The 13,192-nt window shown below is 38.5% G+C and overlaps 1 protein-coding gene across 2 annotated transcripts in view; it reads right to left on the bottom strand.

The window, feature by feature from the left end:
• Positions 1-1,975: 1,975 nt before the first annotated feature.
• LOC126109731 (protein Lilipod) overlaps positions 1,976-13,192 on the bottom strand; it is a 368,395-nt gene continuing 357,178 nt past the window's right edge. For both annotated transcript variants that reach the window (XM_049914783.1, XM_049914782.1), the window contains one exon: positions 1,976-2,259. The gene's annotated coding sequence lies outside the window, so the exon portion shown is untranslated. The remainder of the gene's footprint in view (positions 2,260-13,192) is intronic.

Consider the following 13,192-nt stretch of genomic DNA (forward strand, 5'->3'; position numbering starts at 1 on the left):
AAAAAGAACTGTACACTATTGCAAGCATCATTTGAAGCTCCACAAAATGTTTCCTCACTGTTCTATTTCTTACTTTTAGAAAAATTATTTTACATAATATATGATTGTTTCTTGTTCAAATTTGTATTTTAAATGTATATTATTCAGTATACTAGACATTACGAAGCCACATTACCTGCTTCGTCTATGTACGGTTGTACAGGATGTTCCGTGAGGAATGGTTAATGATCGAATGAATAAAGAATGTTTAGGAAACACGTGCTCCAAAATGTGTACCTCGAGGGTTATTAGCACTACTTTATCTTCGATACTGTGAGGCAAATCTCTTCTACTGAACAAGTGCCCATAGCTCTCAAAGTAGGCATTGTAGAGTCCATGTTTACCAGGTAATTTTTTCTCATTTTGGCCCATACTACCTGATCCCAAAATATGGAAAGTGAAGGGCTTCAAGTACAAGAAATTTGTTTCACTGCTCACGGCTCTCAAGGTGTGCATTTTAGAGCCTGTGTTTACTAGACTCTTTTTCTCAAAATGATCTTTTTCCTGAATACTTACCATTCCTCCTGGTGTACTCTGCATAACAATGCCAATACCATCCACCTGCAGCACTTTCAAACTCTGACATGTGCACGCTGTACAGAAAAACCTTACAACAATACATGTTGTACTGAATAGTAGAAAAAAAAATTAGTATGTCTGCACACTGTACCTACATTACTCACAGAGGCTATACAACTGTGAATTGTAGGTTTATTGTGTTTGTTGTGGTGCAGTCACTAACTTAAGTTTTTCTTTTATATTTGCTGTAACATGTATAGATGGCTAATGGCAAAATCAGTCATAATAAAGATCACATGTGACCAGTGACTGAAAATAATTCTAGTAGAAGTGCCACTGTGATTATTGGTTCTCAATGAGACATTATGTCTGTATTTGGAAATAAAACTGAGTCACACAGATTAGGAAAAGATCCTCTCTTCAACATTAGAAGTAGCAAACATTTCTTAGAAAGTACGTGCTCTCCTTCCTGGCAGGTCACGTTTGTGTGTCGGGTGTACTGGAACCTGGACTCTTACCTTTTGCAGACAGTATCTGGCACACATTTTAATGTGTCAAGAAGTTGTGAAAGAGCTGTGGCAGCATAGAGAAGGAACTGTTAACTCATGTTTTCACAGCCAACTTTTTTTCCAGGAAAGTTTTACTTTCAAACTTCAACAAACAAACTCTGGAGGTAGACTTCTACCTTATAATCGACATCATCTCATTGCTTGTTACATTTACACACATACCGCAAAATTATATAAAAGCAAGTACACACACAGAAAGTTCCTCTTTCTTCATTTATTATGTAATTAATGCTTTTTGTGGCCTTTCAAGTTACAGATCAGCCAAGTATACAGGAAAAATACCTGCTAAACAGTTACTAAAACATGAAAAATGACATTTAAGAACAGAATGCCACTTTCATACTGCAATTGCTTAATCAGTCTTAAGTTAAAAGTTCCCTGTAGTATAATACATATCATTTATATAGATGTGTGTATATATATATACATACATATCTACATATATATATATATATCAATAAAAAATAAATAAAATCTGCCCTGAAGGCTCAAATAACTTAGTACAAACAATCCTCACACATACTCATTCTTCCACACATATTTAAATAATTGAGGAACGATTTCAGTACATAAAAAGATGTTTCAATATATAGCTCCATAATATCAATAAAGTGGGTGCACTTACAGAAAAACAATATCAAATGTTTAATATCTTTCCTTTGCTTCACAATAAAATGCAAGAAGTTTTCACTGTGCTTGGGCAACAAAAATTTTCCCATTTTATGGACAGTTTCAAAAATTCTCTGCAAGACTTTGTGAGCTTTTTGCTACTTGGGATTTACTTCTACATGTACATTCAAAATGTCTCGTAATCACCAGACGCCAAACATTTCTATCATCAAAATGCTTCACTCTCTCTCTCTCTCTCTCTCTTCAAAATTTGAACTCACAAATAGAGCAATTTTTATGATTTTGAGGGTAGAAATGCAGTCTCCACAAAGATTTGCAAAATTCACCTAACTCTTTTTGCATACGTCCACCAGGAAAATAACCCTATAAAACAGTCCTCAACATGAACAGATTCCAGTTTTAAGTGCAAAAAAGCTCTCAATTTTCTTCCTTGTTACTTTGCTTGGGCTATATACATTGGCACTTTTAATTCTGTTCCCAGTGATGCATAACACAATCCAACCTGAAAAAGAAGAGACAAAACTTTACACATCTTAATTCGCACCTATACTCCAGCACAACAATAATTTTAAATTGGTAACAATGCAGTAAAAATTCATTAATGTGTAATACAACAAAATCAATCATAAAAGCTAAAATATAAATTTTATAGCAATTAGATGTACAGTTTACATAGTAAAATGTAGATGATTAAGTGGCAGTTTTTAGAAGGAAACAACTTAAAAAGATGAAGAGTAATTCTATTTGTTTTTAGTTGTTCAGACAACCAGAGAAAATTTTGAGTTCATTGCCAACACTATTCAATTTACAGATACCCCACAATGTAAGTTCAGCTACAAAGACAGGCTGTCAGCATCACAATTACACTGTAAACACACACATCATTCCTATTGACTCCAGCATAAGGTGACATCTATATCTACATGATAACTCAGTCATTCACATTTAAGTATTTGGCAGAGGATTCACAGAAACACTTTCAGACTATTTTTCAACTGTTTCTCTTCCAAATAACACATGTGACAAACAAACACCTCAATCTTTTGATTCTAGCTCCGATTTTATTACGACAGTCATTGCTCCCTATGTAGGCGGCACTTAAAAAAAAATATTTTCACATATGAGGGTGAAAGCTGGTGACTGAAATTTCGTCAAACGTCTCACTTCAATGTAAATGCTTTTTGTTCTAATGACTGCCACCCCTACTCGTGTACCGTATCTGTGACGCTATCCCAACTATTTTGTGATAATACATGGAGAGCTGTACACTTTGAACTTTTCATTGCGACCTCTGTCAATCCCACCCAGTAAGAATCCCGTACTGTGCAGCTATACCACAGAGTAGGATGGACATTTTTAGTAGTGTATGCTCTCTCCTTAGTACATTTGTTGAACTTTCTAAGAGTTATGTCAATAACAGGAAATTTTTTGTTCACCTTACCACAACATTGCCTATGTGATCATCTCAATTTAAGTTATTCATAATTGTAAACCCTAGGTATTTAGTTGAATTGTGTCGTTTATCCTCTAACCAAAATTTAATGGATTCCTTTTGGTACTAGTGTGCAGGATTTCACTTTTTATTATTTATGGTCAACTGACAATTTCCACAACATGCATCTGTGCATGCAGATAGATGTATCTTGCCCAAAATTATTTTGCAATTCGTTTTGATCTTCTTATGACTTTAACAGGTAATAAGAGAGAGCATCATCTGCAAACAAAGTAAGATGGCTGCACCTACAGTCTCTTAAATCATTCATATAGATTAGGAACAGCAAATGAACTATAACACTTCCTTGGGGCCACTGGACATCATTTCTGTTTTATTCAGTATAATGAAAAGTCTAGATTGCTACTCACGATACAGCGGAGATATTGAGTTGCCAGTTGGGGTAACAAAAATATTGTCAAACAAGTAAGCTGTCAGCCAAAAAAACCTCCACAGGGATTAGACCGCACGCACTCTCTCCCTCTCCCTCTCCCTCTCTCCCTCAAGCGAACACACACCTCAGTCTCTGGCTGCTGAGGCCAGACAGGAATATTTTTTGAAGTTCCACCTCTACAGCAGTGAAATGGGGGAATTAAAAGTTTTTTGAAAATATGTTTCTATACAATGAAGGCCTTTTTGGCCAAAAGCTTATTTGTTTGAGTCTCTTTGTTCTGCCTATCTATGACTCAACCCCTCTGGCATATGGTGAGTAGCAATCCATCCTTTTCATAATACTCTCATTATTCCATCCTGGATATTCCATTTTTTGATTCTCTATAGTCAATGAATTCCCTACACAAACTATGACCTTTCAAACAGGAAATCACTAACCCAGTCACAGAATTGGGACAATGCTCTTTACATAGAATCTGATTAGAAGCCGCTTGTGAGGAATGGTATCAAAAGCATTCTGTAAATCTGTTCATATACTATCATCATGAGAACCTCTGTCCAATAGCACTCATTACTTCAAGTGAATACAGAAACAAGGTGGGTTTGACAAGAATGATATTATCTGGATCAGTGCCAGTTACATATATATACACCATTTTCTTCAAGGTATTTCATAATGTTGGAACACAATACACGTTCCAAAGTCTTACATATCAACGTAATGTGTATCCAGATATGCAATCCTGATTAATTAAGAATTAAGACTCCTCCATATTCCTGGAATAGGTTAATGTTCTCAATAAATAAATAAAATAACTGTAATATTGATAATCTAGCAATGTAGAAAACAAGATAACAGAAAGGGAGAGTACTGCACATACAATAACCAAAGATGATGCAGAGATCTCTTTAGAGAATTACAAACTTCAATTCATATGGATGTAAAATTAGCCATTTTACTGTACTTTTGGTAATATTAATAGAGCACTTAGTGATACACGATGTATACAACACAATATGTCAAAGCAACCACCACACCGCACACCTGTTCTCGATGAGTAATCAAAATGGAGCTTTCTATCTGGTGCTTTTGTCTTAACGTAAGTAGACCACTGACACTAAAAATTTAACTCGTATGTATAAAACATACTTCAAACATTCGTTTACTTTACAAATGAGTTAGTACTTGACATTAAGCCTGTAATTGAGAAAAGGTTGGAAATTATGCTTAAAGTATGTTAGAAGTCAATAAGTGCTCTCACTACAGAACACGGAATGAATACAGTCTGAGTAATTTCTGCTCCATTTTAGGCAAAAACAAGTTTTTATGCATCTCATTCTTCACGACATCGTATCTTCTGAACTACAGCGTCGTTCTGTGCATAGCGAGCGCAGGTAGCCAGCTAATTACAGACTGCACTCGAGGTGATCGCAGGAGCCACATTGCCGCTCTGTAAACCTGACGCGCGCGTGTCGTCAGGAATGTACTAGCGGGAGTCTCACATGCAACTGGTGCTGGTGTTTCGTCACGTGTGTTAATACTTCAGTTCCCAGTTTATTTTGTTTCTGTTGTTTATTGTTTCTGTTGTTTATTGTTTCTGGTGTTTATTGTTTCTGGTGTTTATTGTTTCTGGTGTTTATTGTTTCTGGTGTTTATTGTTTCTGGTGTTTATTGTTTCTGGTGTTTATTGTTTCTGGTGTTTATTGTTTCTGGTGTTTATTGTTTCTGGTGTTTATTGTTTCTGGTGTTTATTGTTTCTGCTACCTTTTAAGCAATATCCAGTGCAACAAATAGTGGCAGCCCAACACATGAAGCGAAACGGAGGAAGAAAAGCGTGTTACAGAGCCAGACCTGCAAATTCGTGTGTGTGGTGAGAAAAAGATGAGACATTATTTCCTGTTGCTCAGGTTGTTAAGAGGACTGCAGTAGCATTGGAAGCAAGCAAGAACACTGTTATAATGAGAGGGAAAGGATGGTACAGTGTAGGCTGTGGTGAGAGTGGCACGACACGGCTGCACACACCGGAAAAGGAGCGGCCGAGGAGAATTTTGAGAAAGACACTACCTGTCGTCATATACATAGCTATTATAAGAGAAGAAACATCCTCCTCTATCTAAACTACTTGTGTCACATCAAAAAACATGACTTTTTTAAAGGAAGCATATGTTCATTATGTACACTGCTGAAAAACATAGGCTTCAGTTACTCAGTGTTTAACGGGTGGAAAGGACAGATGTAGTTGCACGACAGTGTACATTTCTGCATAGCGTTGTGGGTATGGGATTTGAAAGTATAGTGTGGATAGATGAAACTTGAGCCAGTGCCAAGCCATTCAGTACGTAGAAGCTGGAATGATGGAACACCTGAGGGAACCGTACCAGTGTTTCTGGAAAAGGAAGGCAAACTATTGTTTTACATGCACGTGTATCGGGCAATTTTGTGCAAAACTGCTTGATAATATGTTATTCAAAAAGGCAGGTGATTACTATAGAGAGATGAACAGTGTGATTTTTCAAAAGTGATACAAGGCATTGCTTATGATAAATCTGATCATCACAGACCGTGTCCTTTATCGTTCCATTGTTCACAATAAGACACCAACTTTGGCAATGAAAAAACAACATGTCATTCAGTGGCTGAAATGATGAAAAGTGGATTTCAGAGAAACTTTGAAGAACGTGGAATTACTCGAAACTGTGGCACAACAGAAACCACAATTTCCAACATATGTAATTAATGAAATTGCTAAAAGGCACGAGCAGGAAATTTTGGCTTCCTCCACACCACTGTCGTTTCAATGGCATTGAAGGGGTACAGACATAAGTAAAAAATTACGTTGCTGGAAACAATACAAAATTCACCATCTCTGAAACTGAAGCTTTTCTTGTAGCAGCTATCAATCAAATGGCAAGCAAGACGTGGACAAAAATTGTGAACAGTACTGGAAGTTTCATCAGAGACACAGCCAAAAATGAATGCGTCGTGGAAGAATGCACAGAAAACTTAATTACACATCTGTGAGGGAGCAGTGAAAGTTTGAGCACTGCTCAAGAAGACATATTTAAATCAGATTCTGACAATGCAGAGAGAGATGTTTTCCCAATTAACATAAATACAACACTTAAGAATATAAGAAAGGAGCATGCCACAGACCTATCATAATACTGTGAGCACCATCTTCAGATCATAACTGTTAATATACTGATAAATTATTTTATCACTCATTGTAGAACTAAGTAACATCGATAACAGGTAACTACAGAAACATAAACTGCAAATGTTCAACTATTTGCGAAAATATTTTTCATTTCTATTGTGTAGTTTGACAAATAACTTTACGATCTTTCATAATATTAAATACTAAATAGCTCTTCTTAATTTTTTAGATTATATATTACAAGTAGCAACCGTAAATAAATTTACGGAAAAAATATTACCTTCACACTGTCCGTGCTTCATTACTGACGTCAGAGACCGTTTATGTGCGGAGACAAGGTGGTGGGCGCAAAGTGCCGTAAGCCACGTCTGCCGCCTGAACTGTCAATACCATTCACTGTATATAATTTTGCAGGTACATTTAGTGCTGTATGTGGACACTACTTGTAAATTGTGTTGCAAATACGATGAGTAGTAAATGAGTAAAACATTAAAATTTTTATGCCGGGTGTGGCAGTTTCACTGCACAATATTTGTAGCATATCGAACTCTTAAATTGAGAGATTCGGCAAGATTAATATAAAGTTATTCAATTACTAATCTCTAAATACTGCACCAGGCAGAATACAGCTCCACCACCGATCTCACTGTTCTCAGGCCGGGTAAGAATCTGTAAGCAGCTGCAAATCACTCCGACTACTGTCCAGCGATTAGAAGCTACTGCGAATTGGTATGCCGGGTGGGCTACCGAGCCGTGTTCCAGAGTACTGCCCTCTCCTCTGGATCCCATCTCCTCTGCACAAAGTACGGGATTCGTCATTACTCGTCCACTCGACTGCGAGTGGCGTTTCGACGGCATCTTCGACAGTGAGGACGGAGACCGGGGAGGACTCTAGGTCTTATACCAATCCCCCTAATCGACAAGTTCGAGGTCCCACCTTTCGGTGAAAGCTAAACCGAACCGGTGCGATTCACTTCACCTCTCGAGAAACCTGCTTTATTCTGCGTCACGAGGAGACAAACGGTGGGGGGTCTATCGATCGTCAGCACTTCGAACTCGGGGTGAAGGATGGTACCCCTTATTGAATTTGCACTGAGAAACAGGAAAGGACACAAGATGCACTCATTGTGTACACCTGAGGGCCTCATTTGACAAGTTGAAGAGGCTAGTCCAGCAGCCACTGAAACGACAGGGTGCAGCCGACTGCAGATTGTGGTGCACATTGGAACAAATGATGCCCGCCATCTGAGCTCCGAGCCCACATTCGGTTCGTTCGGCGACTAGCAGAGAAGGGTGAGAAGACCGGCCTCGCTCGTGGAGTTTTGAGAGCTCACTATTTTCGGCATTGTCTGCAACACTAACTGTGGCCCGTCCTGTCTGTTCCGAGTCGGGTGGAAGGACTGAACCGGACTTCAAAGATTTTGTAACGAGCTAGGCTGCAAGACTACAAACTTGCGATGTAGGACAGAACTGTAGAGTCCCCTAAATGGGTCAGGTGTGCACTACACATCAGAGGCCGGTGGGTGCACACAATGGTGTTTTAGAGTAGGCAGTTCTCTATCCAATCCAGATAATGGTACAGCATTATGTAAAGCATAGCTGCTACTCACCATATAGCAAAGATGCTGACATGTAGACAGGCTCAACAAAACGAATGAAGGGAAAAAACACACACACACACACACACACACACACACACACACACACACACACACAGCTCTGGCACCTGAAGTGATGTTCTCGACGCAGCAGAAAAGAAACTCTGATCCAACGAGAAAGAAATTGATACTGCACATGAAATTGTTTAGGCAAGACTCAGTATAAAGTGTGCATGAAGTTATAACAGGGTTTTCCTGATGTAACCGGAAATATTAGAGAAAACCTCAGTCCAGTTGTACATATGTTCTCTAATCATACTGTAACCACTGGAAGATACTTTAATTAACCAACAATCAACTGGGAAAATTTTAATTCCGTCAGTGGTGGGCATGAAAAGGCATCCCATGAGATATTACTAAATGCCTCCTCTGAAAACTACCTAGAACAGATAGTTCAAAAGCCCACTCGTGATGGCAATAGACGAGATCTAATGGCAACAAACAGACCAAACCTTTTTGAGGAATTCCACATCACAACTGGTATCAGTGAGCACGAGGCAGTTTTAGCACCAATGAATACAAAAGTACAAACGGCTGTTAAAAAAGCAGACAGATTTATATGTTCAGCAAACTAGACAAAGAGGCAGTAGTGTCATATCTCAATCAGGAACTTGGAAGTTTTAGCTTATGACAGGAGCACGTAGAGGAATGAGGGCATATCCTCCTTGGTATACAGTCACAAATTACTGCACAGTGGGTATAACAAAGCACTGGGCTAGAGGTAGAGATATGCTGAATGAAACAAGTTTGTAAGTAAGTGACCAATGCATGAAGCCTTCAATGATTACTGTAGCACAATAATGTCAAAAGATCTTTAACAAAAAGTCAATGAAATTCTCATCGTATGTCAATGCAGTTAGCATTCAGTCACTTGTCAACAAGGCAGGAACTCAAATTGAGAGTACCAGAAACAGAAATGCTTAACTCTATTTTCAAATGTTCCTCTAAAAGGCAAACACTCAGGAGATCTAACCTACTTTAACTCACGTACTACCGAAATCATGAAATGTACGATGAGATGAAAGAAATTATTCAAGTAGTGAAGGGAGGCGAAAATTTAATAGTCATGGGTGACTGGAATTCGAGAGTAGGAAAACGGAGAGAAGGAAACATTGTGGATGAATATGGATTGGGGGAGAGAAATGAAAGAGGAAGCCGTCTGGTAGAATTTTGCACTTGGTTCAAGAATCTTGAAAGAAGGTCGTGTACGTGGAAGAATCCTGGAGGTACTAGAAGGTATCAGATAGATTATATAATGGTAAGACAGAGATTTAGGAACCATGTTTTAAATTGTAAGACATTTCCAGGGGCAGACATGGACTCTGACCACAATCTATTGCTTATGAACTGTAGATTAAAACTGAAGAAACTGCAAAAAGGTGGGAATTTAAGGAGATGGGACCTGGACAAACTGACTAAACCAGAGGTTGTACAGAGTTTCAGAGAGAGCATAAGGGAACAATTGACAGGAATGGGGGAAAGAAATACAGTAGAAGAAGAATGGGTAGCTCTGAGGGATGAAGTAGTGAAGCAAGCAGAGGATCAAGTAGGTAAAAAGATGAGGGCTTGTAGAAATCCTTGGGTAACAAAAGAAATATTGAATTTAATTAATGAAAGGAGAAAATATAAAATGCAGTAAATAAAGCAGGCAAAAAGGAATACAAACATCTCAAAAACGAGATCGACAGGAAGTGCAAAATGGCTAAGCAGGGATGGCTAGAGGACAAATGTAAGGATGTGGAGGCTTATCTCACTAGGGGCAAGATAGATACTGCCTACAGAAAAATTAAAGAGGCCTTTGGAGAAAAGAGAAACACTTGTATGAATATCAAGAGCTCAGATGGAAACCCAGTTCTAAGCAAAGAAGGGAAAGCAGAAAGGTGGAAGGAGTATATAGAGGGTCTATACAAGGGCGATGTACTTGAGAACAATATTATGGAAATGGAAGAGGATGTAGATGAAGATGAAATGGGAGATACAATACTGTGTGATGAGTTTGACAGAGCACTGAAAGACACGAGTCGAAACAAGGCCCCGGGAGTAGACAACATTCCACTGAAACTACTGACGGCCTTGGGAGAGCCAGTCCTGACGAAACTCTACCATCTGGTGAGCAAGATGTACGAGACAGGCGAAATACCCTCAGACTTTAGGAAGAATATAATAATTCCAATCCCAAAGAAAGCAGGTGTTGACAGATGTTCACATTACCGAACAATCAGTTTAATAAGTCACAGCTGCAAAATACTAACGCGAATTCTTTGCAGGCGAATGGAAAAACTGGTAGAAGCCGACCTCGGCGAAGATCAGTTTGGATTCCGCAGAAATGTTGGAACAAGTAAGGCAATACTGACCATACAAATTATCTTAGAAAATAGAGTAAGGAAAGGCAAACCTACATTTCTAGCATTTGTAGTCTTAGGGAAAGCTTTTGACATTGTTGACTGTAATACTCTCTTTCAAATTCTAAAGGTGGCAGGGGTAAAATACAGGGAGCGAAAGGGTATTTACAATTTGTACAGAAAGCAGATGGCAGTTATAATAGTCGAGGGGCATGAAAGGGAAGCAGCAATTGGGAAGGGAGTGAGACAGGGTTGTAGCCTGTCCCTGATGTTATTCAATCTGTATATTGAGCAAGCAGTAAAGGAAACAAAAGAAAAATTCGGAGTAGGTATTAAAGTCCATGGAGAAGAAATAAAAACTTTGAGGTTCGCCGATGACATTGTAATTCTGTCAGAGACAGCAAAGGACTTGGAAGAGCAGTTGAACGGAATGGACAGTGTCTTGAAAGGAGGATATAAGATGAACATCAACAAAAGCAAAACGAGGATAATGGAATGTAGTCGAGTTAACTCGGGTTATGCTGAGGGAATTACATTAGGAAATGAGACACTTGAAGTAGTAAAGGGGGTTTGCTATTTGGGGAGCAAAATAACTGATGATGGTCAAATTAGAGGGGATATAAAATGTAGACTGGCAATTGCAAGGAAAGTATTTCTGAAGAAGAGAAATTTGTTAACATCGAGTATAGATTTAAGTGTCAGGAAGTTGTTTCTGAAAGTATTTGTATGGAGTGTAGCCATCTATGGAAGTGAAACATGGACGATAAATAGTTTAGACAAGAAGAGAATAGATGCTTTCGAAATGTGGTGCTACAGAAGAATGCTGAAGATTAGATGGGTAGATCACATAACTAATGAGGAAGTATTGAATAGAATTGGGGAGATGAGGAATTTGTGGCACAACTTGACAAAAAGAAGGAACCGGTTGGTAGGACATGTTCCGAGGCATCAAGGGATCACAAATTTAGCATTGGAGGGCAGCATGGAGGGTAAAAATCGTAGAGACCAAGAGATGAATACACTAAGCAGATTCAGAAGGACGTAGGTTGCAGTAAGTACTGGGAGATGAAGAAGCTTGCCCAGGATAGGGTAGCATGGAGAGCTGCATCAAACCAGTCTCAGGACTGAAGCCAACAACAACAACAACAACAACAACCGAAATCATTAAAACTGCATTTGTTGTGCGATGTTGGAACAAATTCTGAGCTCAAACGTAATGAGATATCTTTAACATAATGACCTCCACCTCCCTGCCAACCAGCATGGATTTTGGAAACACACATCATGTGAAACCCAACTCTCACTTTTTTCACACGACATCCTGAAAGCCGTGCATCACGGCAGTCAGGTAGATACAGTATTTCTCGATTTCTTAAAAGCATTTGATTCATTACCACATCTACGCTTACTGTCAAAACTATGATCGTAGGGGGTATCGAGTGAAATTTGTGACTGGATTGAGGACTTCTTGGTAAAGAGGACGGAGCATATTATCTTGGGTGGAGAGTCGTCAGCTGTAGAAGTAACTTTGGGTGTAATCCAGGATAGTGTGTTGGGTCCCTTGCTGTTTATGTCTTATATTAATGATCTCGCAGACAATATTAATAGTAACCTACGACTTTTCGCTGACGATTGTAATGGTCGCCTAGTCGTAGATATTGCTAATTGCTATAATCGCACTATTTCACTCCCATTTACGGAGCTTGTTAGCACTTGATGTTAGGTTGGCACCATTAAAATGCATTGTGTTGTGGTAATTGCTGCTACTTGCTGGATCGCTGCTGTGTCTCTATGCTGATGCTGACTCTAAATCTGGTTGTCTAGGGTTAAAAACATGAGGTCCCGTGTTTTTTATGTGCTTTTGATGATAAAGAATGAGCGAAACCAACAAATATGTAGACTTCAAATATTTATTACTCTGGTGGCCATCTTAATTCCACTGTCCACCAAAGACCATGACAACACAATGTAGTACTCCCACTACATGTTCTTTGCATTGTTTATCCACCTCAAACAATAACACACAAACACACTTTACCAAAGTAACATTCCGACTGCGCCCCGACCCTTCTTGCTGCTTGTATTTATAACATTGTCAAAGAACTACTAAAAAGAGATATAGTTTACGAGTCACATGTACATCTGTTATCATAATTTGTGCAGAAAAGTTATTAATTTGCATCGAGTGACATAATTTAACATGTTATTAAAATGACAGACAGATTTGTTGACTTGACAGAATAATTCTTTGTTACAAAAAGGCCGTTTTTTTACAAGTTTGTCAATTGACTTCTCTAATTTGCATAAATAAGTAAATAACATGAATTATTATGAATTACGTTGGTTTTCGTCTAAAATAGGATTGATTACATGAATACTGAGTAAAAACGCT

Source organism: Schistocerca cancellata, chromosome 12 (genome assembly GCF_023864275.1).
Source record: "Schistocerca cancellata isolate TAMUIC-IGC-003103 chromosome 12, iqSchCanc2.1, whole genome shotgun sequence".
NCBI lineage: Eukaryota > Metazoa > Arthropoda > Insecta > Orthoptera > Acrididae > Schistocerca > Schistocerca cancellata.